Source organism: Saccopteryx leptura, chromosome 11 (assembly GCF_036850995.1).
Source record: "Saccopteryx leptura isolate mSacLep1 chromosome 11, mSacLep1_pri_phased_curated, whole genome shotgun sequence".
Lineage (NCBI taxonomy): Eukaryota > Metazoa > Chordata > Mammalia > Chiroptera > Emballonuridae > Saccopteryx > Saccopteryx leptura.
Window position 1 is genome coordinate 22,672,862 of NC_089513.1, and position 12,642 is coordinate 22,685,503.

At 51.4% G+C, this 12,642-nt stretch overlaps 1 protein-coding gene across 3 annotated transcripts in view; it reads left to right on the plus strand.

Annotated features, from left to right (window-relative positions):
• The window catches only part of ST8SIA5 (ST8 alpha-N-acetyl-neuraminide alpha-2,8-sialyltransferase 5), a 48,646-nt gene that overhangs the window by 11,826 nt on the left and 24,178 nt on the right, over positions 1-12,642 (plus strand). The gene's annotated exons all lie outside the window — the stretch shown is intronic.

Below are 12,642 nucleotides of genomic sequence, written 5' to 3' on the forward strand. Positions count from 1 at the left end.
CCAATACATGTTATTTTGTTCACTGCTTTGGAAAAGATATGGCTCCCATGTCATAAATCAGCTGGGGAGGTGTCGGCACAGGTGTGTGCTGGAAGCCCTGACCAGCCTCTTGACCCCTGGGATGTCACCCAGGAAGAGTGAGGAGTCCAGAGTTGCCCCTTCCAAATGTTGAGCCTCCAATGTTGGCCTTTCTGCTGTGTGACCCCCTCTGTAGGGGGTGATCTAGATAAGTCAGCAAGCGCCTGTCTCCCCGGGAAGGGCTCTGGGAAGAGCTCAGGTCTTCATAAAGAAAACGCTAATCAGTGAGTAAGACCGGACAGGCTCCTGGAGGACCGTCGGGCAGCCATGCTGGGCAGTGGCCGAGGCCGCTGCACAAGCACCACCTCTAACTTCTCCGACCGCCAGCAGCTTTCCCCCTCCTTCCTCTTTCTGCAGTGTTGTTTCTGATTTCTCTGCCTCTCTCGGCCGTTGATGCCTTTCTTTCTTTCTGCCCCCTTTCCTGGTCCACTTTTTTTCCTCCTTCCTTGTTTCCTGCCTTTCTCCTCCATTTCCTTTCTTTCTACAACCTGTCTCACATCCTTCTCTTTTTTCCTCTTCCTCTCTCAGTGACTGAGCCAGCCTCCCCTTTCCATCTGCAGGGACCCTCAGGGTCAGAGATCATCACTGGGGATCCCACAGGGTCAGAGGTCATCTGCGGGGACTCCTCAGGGTCAGAGATCATCATTGGGGATCCCCAGGGTCAGAGGTCATCTGCGGGGACCCTCAGGGTCAGAGATCATCACTGGGGATCCCACAGAGTCAGAGGTCATCTGTGGGGACCCTCAGGGTCAGAGATCATCATTGGGGATCCCACAGGGTCAGAGGTCATCTGCAGGGACCCTCAGGGTCAGAGATCATCACTGGGGATCCCACAGGGTCAGAGGTCATCTGCAAGGACTCCTCAGGGTCAGAGATCATCATTGGGGATCCCCAGGGTCAGAGGTCATCTGCGGGGACCCTCAGGGTCAGAGATCATCACTGGGGATCCCACAGAGTCAGAGGTCATCTGTGGGGACCCTCAGGGTCAGAGATCATCATTGGGGATCCCCCAGGGTCAGAGGTCATCTGCAGGGACCCTCAGGGTCAGAGATCATCATTGGGGATCCCCCAGGGTCAGAGGTCATCTGCAGGGACCCTCAGGGTCAGAGATCATCATTGGGGATCCCCCAGGGTCAGAGGTCATCTGCAGGGACCCTCAGGGTCAGAGATCATCATTGGGGATCCCACAGGGTCAGAGGTCATCTGCGAGGACTCCTCAGGGTCAGAGATCATCATTGGGGATCCCTCAGGGTCAGAGGTCATCTGCAAGGGTCCCTCAGGGTCAGAGATCGCTGGCAATATCAGTTTGGTTTTGGAATCCAGGCGTCCTTTATTCAATGTTGTCACCAGCTGAGTTGATCTTCTGCAGAGCTGCCATTTGACCAAGGACTTCCTTAGAAATGTGAGGACCACATGTCCCAAGTCTTTTCTGGAACAGTTCCAATTTCAGTTTCCAGTTTTTAGTTGACCCCAACAGTACCCACATCTGTGAAAAACCACAATATGTGGGAAATAATGATGAATGTGATTAGAACTGATCCATATGTCAGGGTTTAAAACATTTTATTTTTACCTCAGAGAAAGAGCAGCTTCCACCTTCTTCAAAATGGGCAGGTCAGCTCCTGGCGGCAGATTTGCAGGGCGTGGGGGAGGACGTAACTGGAACGCCATGGACAGTGCCCTCCAGAGTGAAGTCTGCCATTCCAGTGCGCCCCCTCCATGCCTGGAGTGTGTGATAAGAGGGGTTATACCATTCACCTGCTGAATAATTAACACACGCCAGGTTTTTCTCTGTATAGGTGTGTGGCGTGTTGAAGTGGGGTGCAGCCTGTTATCATTCATTATTAGCAGAGTTCAAGGGAAGTCAGGAGGTACCATACATTTAACCAGAGGACAAAGAGGGGCAAGAAAGCACATGACTCATAACCCGGATAGTCAACCAGGAGCCACAAGGAGACGGAGCGGATCCAAACCGTCTGTTTGGAAAACTCCAAACAGGACCACAAAGAAAGTGCAGGCCAGACAGTGGTGGTGAAGGCTGTGGTCAGGTAATCTCATTGGGGGACATGAGCTGGGGGACGTCCAGGCCGTACTGGAAAGTGAGTGAGTTATAAAATATACATTGAAATGTAGCTTTGTTAATTTCAATTCTAGGTCTGAAAGCGTTGTCCAATAAGCATCTTAGGGGAACTGCTTTAATGAGCAGATAGGAATGATTTTTAATCAGCACATGCTTCTATTTCAGTGGGTGCTTTGAGGAAGCAGGAAGCTCTTTGACAGTTTTCATCTTGTTCAAATTATGTGTTAGTGTTTCCATCTCCCCACCAGACAGCGACTGTGCCTTTCCATTTTTGAGTTTCTAGCACCTGGTATGGCACCTGCCATGCAGTGGGCACTCAATAAATGTTACTTGAATAAAAGAAGGAATTAAGCAGGGACATAGGAAAGGCTATTGGTGCTTGACCAGGTGGTGGTGCAGTGGATAGAGTGTTGACCTGGTACACTGAGGACCCAGGTTCTAAACCCTGAGGTTGCCAGCTTGAGTGCGGGCTCACCAGCTTGAAGGCAGGGTTGCTGGCTTGAGTGTGAGATCATAGACATGACCCCATGGTCGCTGGCTTGAGCCCAAAGGTTGCTGGCTTGAGCCCAAGGTCGCTGGTTTGAGCAAGGGGTCAATGGCTCAGCTGGAGCCCCCAGGTCAAGGCACGTATGAGAAAGCAATCGGTGAACAACTAAAGTGCCGCAACTACAAATTGATGCTTCTCATCCCTCTCTCTTCCTGTCTGTCTGTCTGTCCCTGACACACACACACACACACTCTCTCTCTGTCTCCTCTCTCTCTCAAAACAAAAAAACAAAAAACAAGGAAAAGCTATTGGTCAGAAAGCAGACTTCAATGTCATTGTGCCTGAATTCTCCCTTAGAGGTTTATTCCTTTGGATTAAACCTTCTCCTTGTCCTCTCGTCTCTGTTTTTGAAAATGATACCCCAGTGATGGAATACACTGTGAGGTCATAAAACCATTCACCATTTAGAATGATAGAGAACTTTCTCTTGAGAAGAGCAGGTAGCAGGGTGGTCTGAGAGTTCTCATGGCAGGGTGGGAAAAGGGAGACTGAGGTGGGAGGTTATAGACGAAGGAGAGAGAAGGCATGAAGGCGGACTGTACACTTCTGTAATAACAAACTGAGATACCTCCCATACACTCCCCACAGAGCTTCACCAGTCTGGGAGCAGGGAAGAGGGAACAGGGGGTGGGGAGGGGGATGGTTTGCTGGCCTGGCTGGTCGCCTGCCTGCCCAGTGACTACTGCGAGGGTGGCCAAAGGCAGCAATGCCCTTGGTGGTCTTGATCCTGCAGGGTGGGCAGCATCACACCCCCTGCCTCAGGACATCCCGGGAAAGGATCCCCTGTCACAGGGGCTGAGGTAGCTGAGGCAGGAGTCCCCAGGCAGTGACCCTCAGCCTGGCCCGTAGCCACAGCACAAAGGGCTCCCCTCAGCTTCTGCCATCGGCAACCTGCTCCACATCCGAATCCTAGTCTCCCACCAGTATCCACCTCCCATTCCACCTCCTGCCTGAAGCCTTCCCGGATGGCCCCTTCAACTCTGCGTTCTGTAAGATGTGTCTGCACAAAGGGTTATTCCTGTCATTACACACAGAACACTCTTCAGCCAGGGCACAGAAACCCTCCGTGTTTGCTCAAGTAGTCATCAAATCCCGAGGAGCCTCCCGCCCTGGAGATCTGGGCCAGACCCCTGTGCCCGCAGGATCGTGTGGGCCCTCTAACTTCAGACATGACACACAGATGGCTTAGCTAGCTGGCTGGCCTCATCAGTCCCTCCTCCCGGACTCTGCGCAGCCTTGGCCCCCAGGTTTGGGATAGGATGGCAGAGATGGTATACAGAGACAACTCAAGGGATACTTCTGCATTCTGGAGTGGAGCTGGCCAAGCCGCCCCCCACCCAAGCTGCCTGCTCCTCGGACAGTATTCTTCCTGTGCAGCTGGGCTTCCAGTGGGGTGTAGGCTTCCTAGAAGGAGGGTAGCAGAAACCATAGGAGGAAAAAAACCAATCCTAAACTGAGTGCCGGGCCTGGGCCATAGCCCTCCTCTCTGGGGTGAGGTCTGTGTGTGTCTAGTGCGCACAGCACGATTGTCCTACTTAGAGCAGGAGGGAACCTGGTGGAATTCCGTTCAGCACTTTATCATGCTGGATTGAATTGTTCCCTAATTGTTTCAAGACAGTATATAATCAGGTAATAAATTGTGTGGGCCAGATAGCGAGTGCTCCCGGAGCTCCGTGTAGAAGTCAGAGGCGCTCCTGTGGAGGGTGAGTCTTGGCTTGGCCCTCCGCAGTTGGTGCCCATGGCCACGCGCTGTAGGGAGCTGTGGGCCAGGGGTCTTACTGCATTGCATCCTTAACCTCAGACCTTTGGGGTGGCTACTGTCATTGCCCCCATTTACAGATGGGGAAACTGAGTCACCATCCAGTATGACTCTGGGGTCCTAGCACTAATGGGTCATGCTGGACGAAGGGATTCTTCTGTCCGGGCTGCGGCCAGGCCATCCAGGGCTGGGTTGCGTCTCCTTAGCTTTCCTTCCCCAGCCCTCTCATCCTGTCTAGTCCTGCCCTCTGCCCCTGGCTGTTAAATGGAATGGCCATGTTGATTCAAGTAGATAATTGTGCACATTCCCTTCCCACAATGCACTATTGTCACTAGCGCTCCATGCAAGAGGATCTGTAGGGTCTTTCATCTCCGCTCCCCCTCCCAGTTTTCATCTTCTGTGTGTCAGTCCCAACCCCAGCCCCTGTGCTTAGTATTTCCTGGTTATTACCCCTAAAAATGCTTCCTCCCACCTGCTCCTGGGAAGTCTGCCTTTCAAAGAGGAGCCCTCAGTGGCGAGGTTACCCCCCAGGAAACAATTTTCCATGGTGGCCTTCCAGATGTGGTGACAGCTGTTGGAGGCCAGGCAGCAGTGGTTTTGCACACCTGCATGTGGGTGCAGGCTAGCTTTGCATATGCCTTTCTGGTCAATTTTCAGTTCTGCAGAAAAGGACAAAAATAAATGCATAAATAAAGGGACAGAGTTCTTGGGCTCCATCCAGCTGGGAAGAATTTGAAGGATCAAAGTGTTCTGGGCTGGGTGCTGGAGGAACCAAACAAAGATGGCACAACTCCCGTTCTTCCCAAGCACCTGCCACGGGCCTGTGGGGCCACACGGAGGAGGCCGCCTGCAGACAGGTGCTCTGCCGGTCATGCCGTTCCATGAGCTCCCTTGTCCCCTGAGCACAAGATCCCCCATTGAATCTGGATTGAGTCTCCTGGACAAATAACCACTTTCACGAACCTTTCTGAGCCTCAATTTTCTTATCTCTAAAACCGCCAATTTGTTCAGTCCCTGGTGGGGCCCCTTGAGTGGACCTCTCGGGGAGAGTCTGACCGAGGCTTTGCCCCTGACTCACTGGGTAGGAGGTGCTCCCTTCTCAGGGGCTGCGTTTCCAAATCAGATGATTACAGGTGCCTGTTGGGACCTCACCCCCTCCTCACCCCACATCAGCCCCCTCAATCGCCCGGTTCTCCTTCAGCGGACATCACCTACTCTCCCTCCTCTCCTCCATGGCTCCTGTGCTCCTGGCCTCCTAGAACTAGAACGTGTTTATGAATTTTACTTTTATTTTTCTTTTTTCTCTTCTGAGGTTGGAAACGGGGAGGCAGTCAGACAGACTCCCACATGCGCCTGACCGGGATCCACCCGGCATGCCCACCAGGGGGCGATGCTCTGCCCATCCAGGGCCTCGCTCTGCCGCAATCAGAGCGTTCTAGAGCCTGAGGCAGAGGCCACAGAGCCATCCTCAGCGCCCAGGCAAACTTTGCTCCAATGGAGCCTTGGCTGCAAGAGGGGAAGAGAGAGAGAGACAGAGAGGAAGGAGAGAGGGAGGGGTGGAGAAGCAGATGGGTGCTTCTCCTGTGTGCCCTGGCTGGGAATCGAACCAGGGAATCCCACACGCCAGGCTGACACTCTACCACTGAGCCAACCGGTCAGGGCAAGACAGTGTTTATGAATTTTATACCAGTCACTTAGCAAGGGCAGGAGGCCACAGGACAGAGTGAGAATGGGAAGGAAAAGGGTCTGGGTTGCGCTGGGGGCCCAAGCATCCACCCACTACCCAAGTTAGAGAGTGCTTATAAGGGAAGTGCCTGAGGCTGTCCCAGTTTTCCACTCCGTGTAGCCACGCGTAACCTGCACCCCCTTCATCAATGGCCATGATAGAGGGCGGGAAGGCTGCCAAGGGAAGCCGACCCCTAGGATGTGATGTTCCAGATGGAGACTAATCCAGGGAGAATGAAGGCTGGGCCATGTCCCTGGCCCTGGATGGAGAAGAGGCCTGCTAAGGGAGGTGAAGTGACAAGACTGGGTGACTAGAACTGGGAAGAGGCCACTCGGATGCAGCTCTTGGCTTGGGCGCCTGGGGGTGCAATGGTGAAGTCCCCTAGCAGCAGTAGTGTGATGTGTATGAGGAAGGTTGGCCAGAGCAAGTTTAGACACCTGGAGGCTTCTGGCTGGTGAGCTGAATCTTACAAGGGGAACTCTTCAGGGCTCCCTGGTCTGGCCCCCCAAATAAGGCCTTCAAATATGTGCTCTTGCAGGCATATGCTAGACATGTGACCTGGGCCCCTGCAGAACCACTGGCTGGGGGAAGGAGGAATGTCACATTAGGCTTTGCCCCTGACCCCCAATTCCTAACCCATGCCAGGAATGACACTTCAGTGAGGCTCACACCAGAAGCAGATTGGCACAAGACTACAAAGGGTGGCACTCAGAACATCGGGCTCTTTAGCTTTCAGTTTTGATTTTTGAAGCTCCGGGATTTCTGTGAACGGATGAGGAAACCATGGTTCAGAGAGGGCCATGGTCCAGGCAGGGGTCTGAGATAGGTCTCTCCACCAGCAGGAGGGCCAGTGTCTCCTGCTGGCAGCTGTGACCCTCAGTGGTTAACAGCCGAGCCCCTCTTGCCGCTCTCTGTCCCTGTTTGGGAAGACACTCCAGTGCTCTGAGTTGTCAGGCTGCGATCGTTAGGCTCTGATTTCTGTGTGTTTGCTCTGACAGAATGCGCTGTCTCGAGACAGCAGCTGTTCTGGCTCTAGAAATAGCACTGAGCTTGCTGAGGGGGCTGTGTGCCTTGTGAGAGGGAGGGGGCTGCTCACTGTGAAAACCCCAGTGACTGGCTGTCGCTTGTCAGAGTCAGAACTTGGGTTTTGGGCTCTTGGAGGGCTGAAGTTCCCTTTCTAATGCCACCATTTACTAGCCGAAGGACTGTAGGCAAGTTACTTTACCTCTTGGAGTTGGAGTCTTGGATATAAAATGGGGACATAAATCCTGCCTCATAGGGCAGTTGAGAGGATTAAATGAGACAAAATTAGAGTCTGGCATCAAGCTGCACACACAGCTAGCTGAGCAGGGTGGGCACTGCACAGAAGTACCCAGCGAGGGGCCAGGTGGGGCTGAAATCCAGTGCGCTCTCACTTGACAAGCCGTGTGCCTGGCGCGTGGCTTAATTCATCTGGAGGAAAAGGTGCTTTTTCCTAATTTGTACTGAGGTGTCATACCCACAGGGTTTCCTACTCAGTGTGGAATAAATAAACTACTTTGTAGTTCTTGGAGACTGTGCGTCAGGCTTGACAGGAGCCCAGGGGTTTAGATTGCTGAGCTGGGGCCGCTGTCTGCTCCTGGGGCTGGTGGAGGCCTAACGGGCAGGCGCGTTTTCTCATAACACAGCGACCTCCCTGGGCTTTGTTTCCATGACCACCGTCAGCGTCTGGAGAGGAAGGGCAGTCTTAGACAGAAAGGTGAATGCAGGGGCCTCATCCTGAACCGGCCTGTAGTTGCTGGGGCTCAAAGTACTGAGGCTGCCAAGGAAGACCCCATGGTCCTAGAGAAGCTCTGGAGGGGATCAGGTCAACCTGTCCGTGGGACAGGCTCGTGGGGAAGGGCCGGCAGAATGACAGAGCCAGCCTGTCTGCACACCAGCCCCTGTGCTGAAAGGAGGCCTCCTTAACCGCTAAAACTGGGGCCCACGTCTGGGTGGGAGGGGGGGAAGTTCATCCAGGACCATCCAGACTGCCTCCACCTTGGGCCTTCTCACTCAGTGGAGGCCATCACCTGACGATCGGCAGCCAGGGCTGTCTAGCCTTTCCACCCACCTTGAGGGCACAGAGTCAGGGCAGGGTGCAGGCAGCCTGGCACCAGCATCGGGCTTGGCTGCCGGAAGCCAAGTGGCATCTGAGATGAGTTGGGTTCCTGATCTGACCGCTGGGGACTATTTATATCAGTGAGGTGTCTGAATGTGCTGCCAGGGTCCCCTCCCCTTTGAGCTGCATCTACAGCAGATCATCTTTCCAGAACTGAAAGAAGAGACAGTGACTAACTCACCTTGGGAGGCTAATGGAGTTAAGAAGGTTGGAGAAACTGCTCCTTGCAAACTTGTAGCAGGTTGAGGGGAAGCTAGAACTATTTCGAAGGAGATCTAAGATTTAAACTAAAAGGGCATTTGCTAGGGATTCTCAGTAATAAAAGAGGTGTAACCCATTACAGAAAAATATTTTTAAAATCACTTTAAAACCCACTGTTCATATTTTGTTACAATCCTTTTCTCTTCCCATGCATTCACGTACGTATATATAATTCTTTTTGGAATCACACTTTCCACTTAATATTATCATGTGAGCCTCTTCCTGTGTCATTATAAAAAACAGTGTAAGCCTTATGTTTGATGTCTGCATAAAAGTCTATAGATTTGCTTGGCTTCCTCCAGAATGCGTGCAGCCCTTGGGCATCAGGTCAGAAGCAGCTCTAGAGGTGGTCTAGTGTGGCAGTGCTTCTCGCAACTTGATTCCCTCAAGTCAGTCATCTTTAGAGGCTGATGGGGCAGTACAGCTTCTCTCTGCCCTCCACCCCCCAAGTAAAGCCCAGGTAGGGTGGAGAAGGAAGCAAGGGCTACTAGCTCCATTTTCTGGATGGGAAAACTGAGGCTTTAGACCCAAGCATAGATCAGTTTTGATGACTTTGACTTAGGTACCACCTGGAGTGTTTTCAGGGCACCTGGCCCAGTAGCCCTGAGTGTGAGAGGAGTTGGTGGGAGTGAGGTAGGAGCTCTGAATTGCTTGGTTTGCATGTGAAAGGCATGTTCCCAGGCCCTGGAGTGAGTTAGTCCTTTATTGTCTCAAGGAACCCTACGCTAGCCCCGGGAGGGACAGCCCCTCAAGTGTCAGAGCCTCAGAAACAGAGTTAGCCCAGCGAGCCTGCAGCAGAGATGGGTGACCAAGGACATCCGTCCTCCATGCAGAGCTCATCGTGGGCTTGATTTGCCGGGTGGCAGGAGAGGGGTTTACTGATTGCAGCAGAAGGAGGATCCAGACGGTGGAGAAACTTCCTGAGTTATTCATCCCTGACTCAGCTCCGCCATGAACTGAGGGAGTGTAAGCAAGTGTCTGACTCCCTGGGCACCCACTCTCAGCTCTCGCCCTTTAGTAGCAAGAAAAAGGGGGGTGGAAGGGAATGAACATTTCTGGGGTCCTTCCTGTGTGCCTGGCACTATGCTACTGTTTTCCCTGAAACTGTCATCAGTATTTTATCTTAACCCTGTTACACATGCACTGCATTTTTTTTAATGCCAATTTTACAGATGGGGAAACTATGGCTCAGAAAAGTGACCCAGGGTGGCTAGTGAGGGGCAGAGAAGGGATGTGAACCCAGTTCTGAAAGCATCTCCACTCACCAGCCACTAAGCAATGGCACAAGAGCAGTTGGGATTATTGTACTGCCTCGTTCCTGATATGAGTGATGTGGGGATTCAGGAGAAAGGGGTGCCGAGGGGAGGCTGGTGGAGGTAAGGCAGAGTTGGGGTCATGGAGGGCCTAGCTGATCAAACGGGGGATGCTGATCAGTTTTTAACTTCTTCCTGCTTGTGGACCATTAATGCATAGTATCGACCTGCCTTGGTTAGTGAGTGGGAGATCCTGAGGGGACCTTGGTATCAAACCTACACAGCTGGTTTAGAGGCACATCCAAGATGTATCCACAAGTCTCCCAACTCCCTGAACGCCCTAGGATAGGTCTCCTCCTGGTCTCTGGCATTATTTGAATCTGGAGCTTTTCTGGTCGCAGCTGGAGATCATGGCTTCACATGACTCACTGGATCCAAAGGGCTGGGTGACACGGGCTCTGGTTACGAAGGGATGATCTTTGTGATAAGACACCAGACCTCATTTGCTGTTGTGTGACTGAAAAACGGCAGGAGTTAGAGCCAAGATCATGGACTTTTCTTGTGGCCCCAGGCTGACACCATGTTCTTAGTTACAGGTAACAGAATTTATTTTAACTAATTCGAGCAGAAGGGGATTTGTCAAGGGTACAGCTAGCTCAGAATCACTGGAAAAAGCTGAAGAAAGACACCAGGTAGAGTTTCCAGAAATGCCTCCCCAAATTACATTTGTGAATTGAGGCCACCATGAAAGCTGCCGCCTTCGATATAATCATGAAGGCGTTGCCACCACTACAGTTTCCAAGAGCCATGCCACCTCTACCACATTCTGCACCAGCAAAACAATGCCCTGAGCCTTGTCATATTCTCCAATAACAGTCTCATGCAAGTGCTTCTGATTGCTTGAACCTAAATGTCATTCAGAACCCTTGCTGCAAGGGAGTCTAGGAAATGTAGTTCTTAGCCTTCCTGACTCTGTAGTACTGAAGCTACAGAAATAACAGAGTTCCGTGCTCACAGTTTGGAAGGGGAAACAGATGTAAAAACAGACTGTTTGAATACAATATTATTTGTTCTAATTAAAAGACAGTGTACAGAAGTACCTTAAGAGGTGAAGGTTGAAAAGCCTTCCCAGAAGTGGGAGCATTTGAACTTTGTACTGAAGGATCAATATAAGTTTGCTGGGTAAGAACAACAGAGAAAGTTCAGGAAACAGAGAATAAAGTGAGTGTCATATCCTGGGGACCCCCAATGCCTAATTCTTATTAACTCTGCCTCAATTCTTTTATGACAGGAGAGCAAGGAGCTGACTTATTTTATAAATAGGAGCCAATTTGTTGTATGAAATGTTTAAAAATTTTAAAGTATTGTTTTAAATTACTTAAGTATATAATTATAATACCTTAAGATTAGCTATCAAGTTATATTAAAATTATTAAGAACACACATAAATATATTTAAAGTATGAAATTATACTTAAAAATTATTTAAAACAAGGCCCTGGCCGGTTGGCTCAGCTGTGGAGCGTTGGCCTGGCGTGCGGGGGACCTGGGTTCGATTCCCGGCCAGGGCACATGGGAGAAGCGCCCATTTGCTTCTCCACACCCCCCCCTTCTTCCTCTCTGTCTCTCTCTTCCCCTCCCGCAGCCAAGGCTCCATTGGAGCTAAGATGGCCTGGGCGCTGGGGATGGCTCCTTGGCCTCTGCCCCAGGCACTAGAGTGGCTCTGGTTGCGGCAGAGCGACACCCCGGAGGGGCAGAGCATCGCCCCCTGATGGGCAGAGCTTCGCCCCTGGTGGCGTGTTGGGTGGATCCCGGCCGGGCGCATGCGGGAGTCTGTCTGACTGTCTCTCCCCTTTTCCAGCTTCAGAAAAGTACAAAAAAAAAGTAAAAAAAAAAAAATTATTTAAAACAAATATTTTGTTCTAATATTTTAAAATATTTTAAATTACTTAAATATATAGTTATACTTTAAAATTAACTTAAATTTTATTAAAATTAAAAATAACAAATATTTATAAATAGAATATTTTAATAAGTATTAAATATGAAGTTCATAGTCGTTTAGCATGCAAATATTTATACATGTAGCTGATTTCTTAGGTAAAATGATTTGGTAGTTCTGAAGCAGCCCATACGGAAGTTTGCACATGTAAGTTGGACATGTGAGAACACATGACCTGATGCAGGTTGGGAAAGTTTCTGGGAAGTGCCCGAGGAATGCCTGTATCGTAAATCCTTGCTCATGGATTGCAGGGCCCAGAAGCAGGCCTGGGGCATCTCTCTAGGGCTATGATGAGGTCCCTGACCCCACATTTGGAGTGGCTGGACCCTGCCGACTTCCTGGTTCCATGGTGTCGAGGCTGCCATTGGGTCGGTCCGCCAGCTTCCTCTGCCCAACCTCTTCTGAACACCCTCCAGACAGAGGCCTCCAGGGGAAGGTGCACCTGGCTTCTGCCCTGGGTAGCCCCACCCTGCCTCCTTGGCCGAGAGCAGCAGTTCTACTGCATTTTATCTTTTATCCTTGAGAGAACGTCCCCTCCAGCTCATCACCACCCTCCCCCCCCAGGTCAGGTGGTGCTCTTCCTTCCTGGGTGTGAAAAGGGAGGCCTGAAAGATCTCCTCACCCAGTGGCTGTGCGAGGCCAGAGGCCCCTTTCCAGGGACACCAGCTGTCCTTGTAAGTGAGGGGACAAGAGCAGCCTTGAGTCAACACCCAGGTTCCTGTTGCTACTCTGCCACCTTCTGTCTCCATAACTCCGGGCACGTCAGTCACTCCCAGAGCCTGTTCCGATGCTTAGAA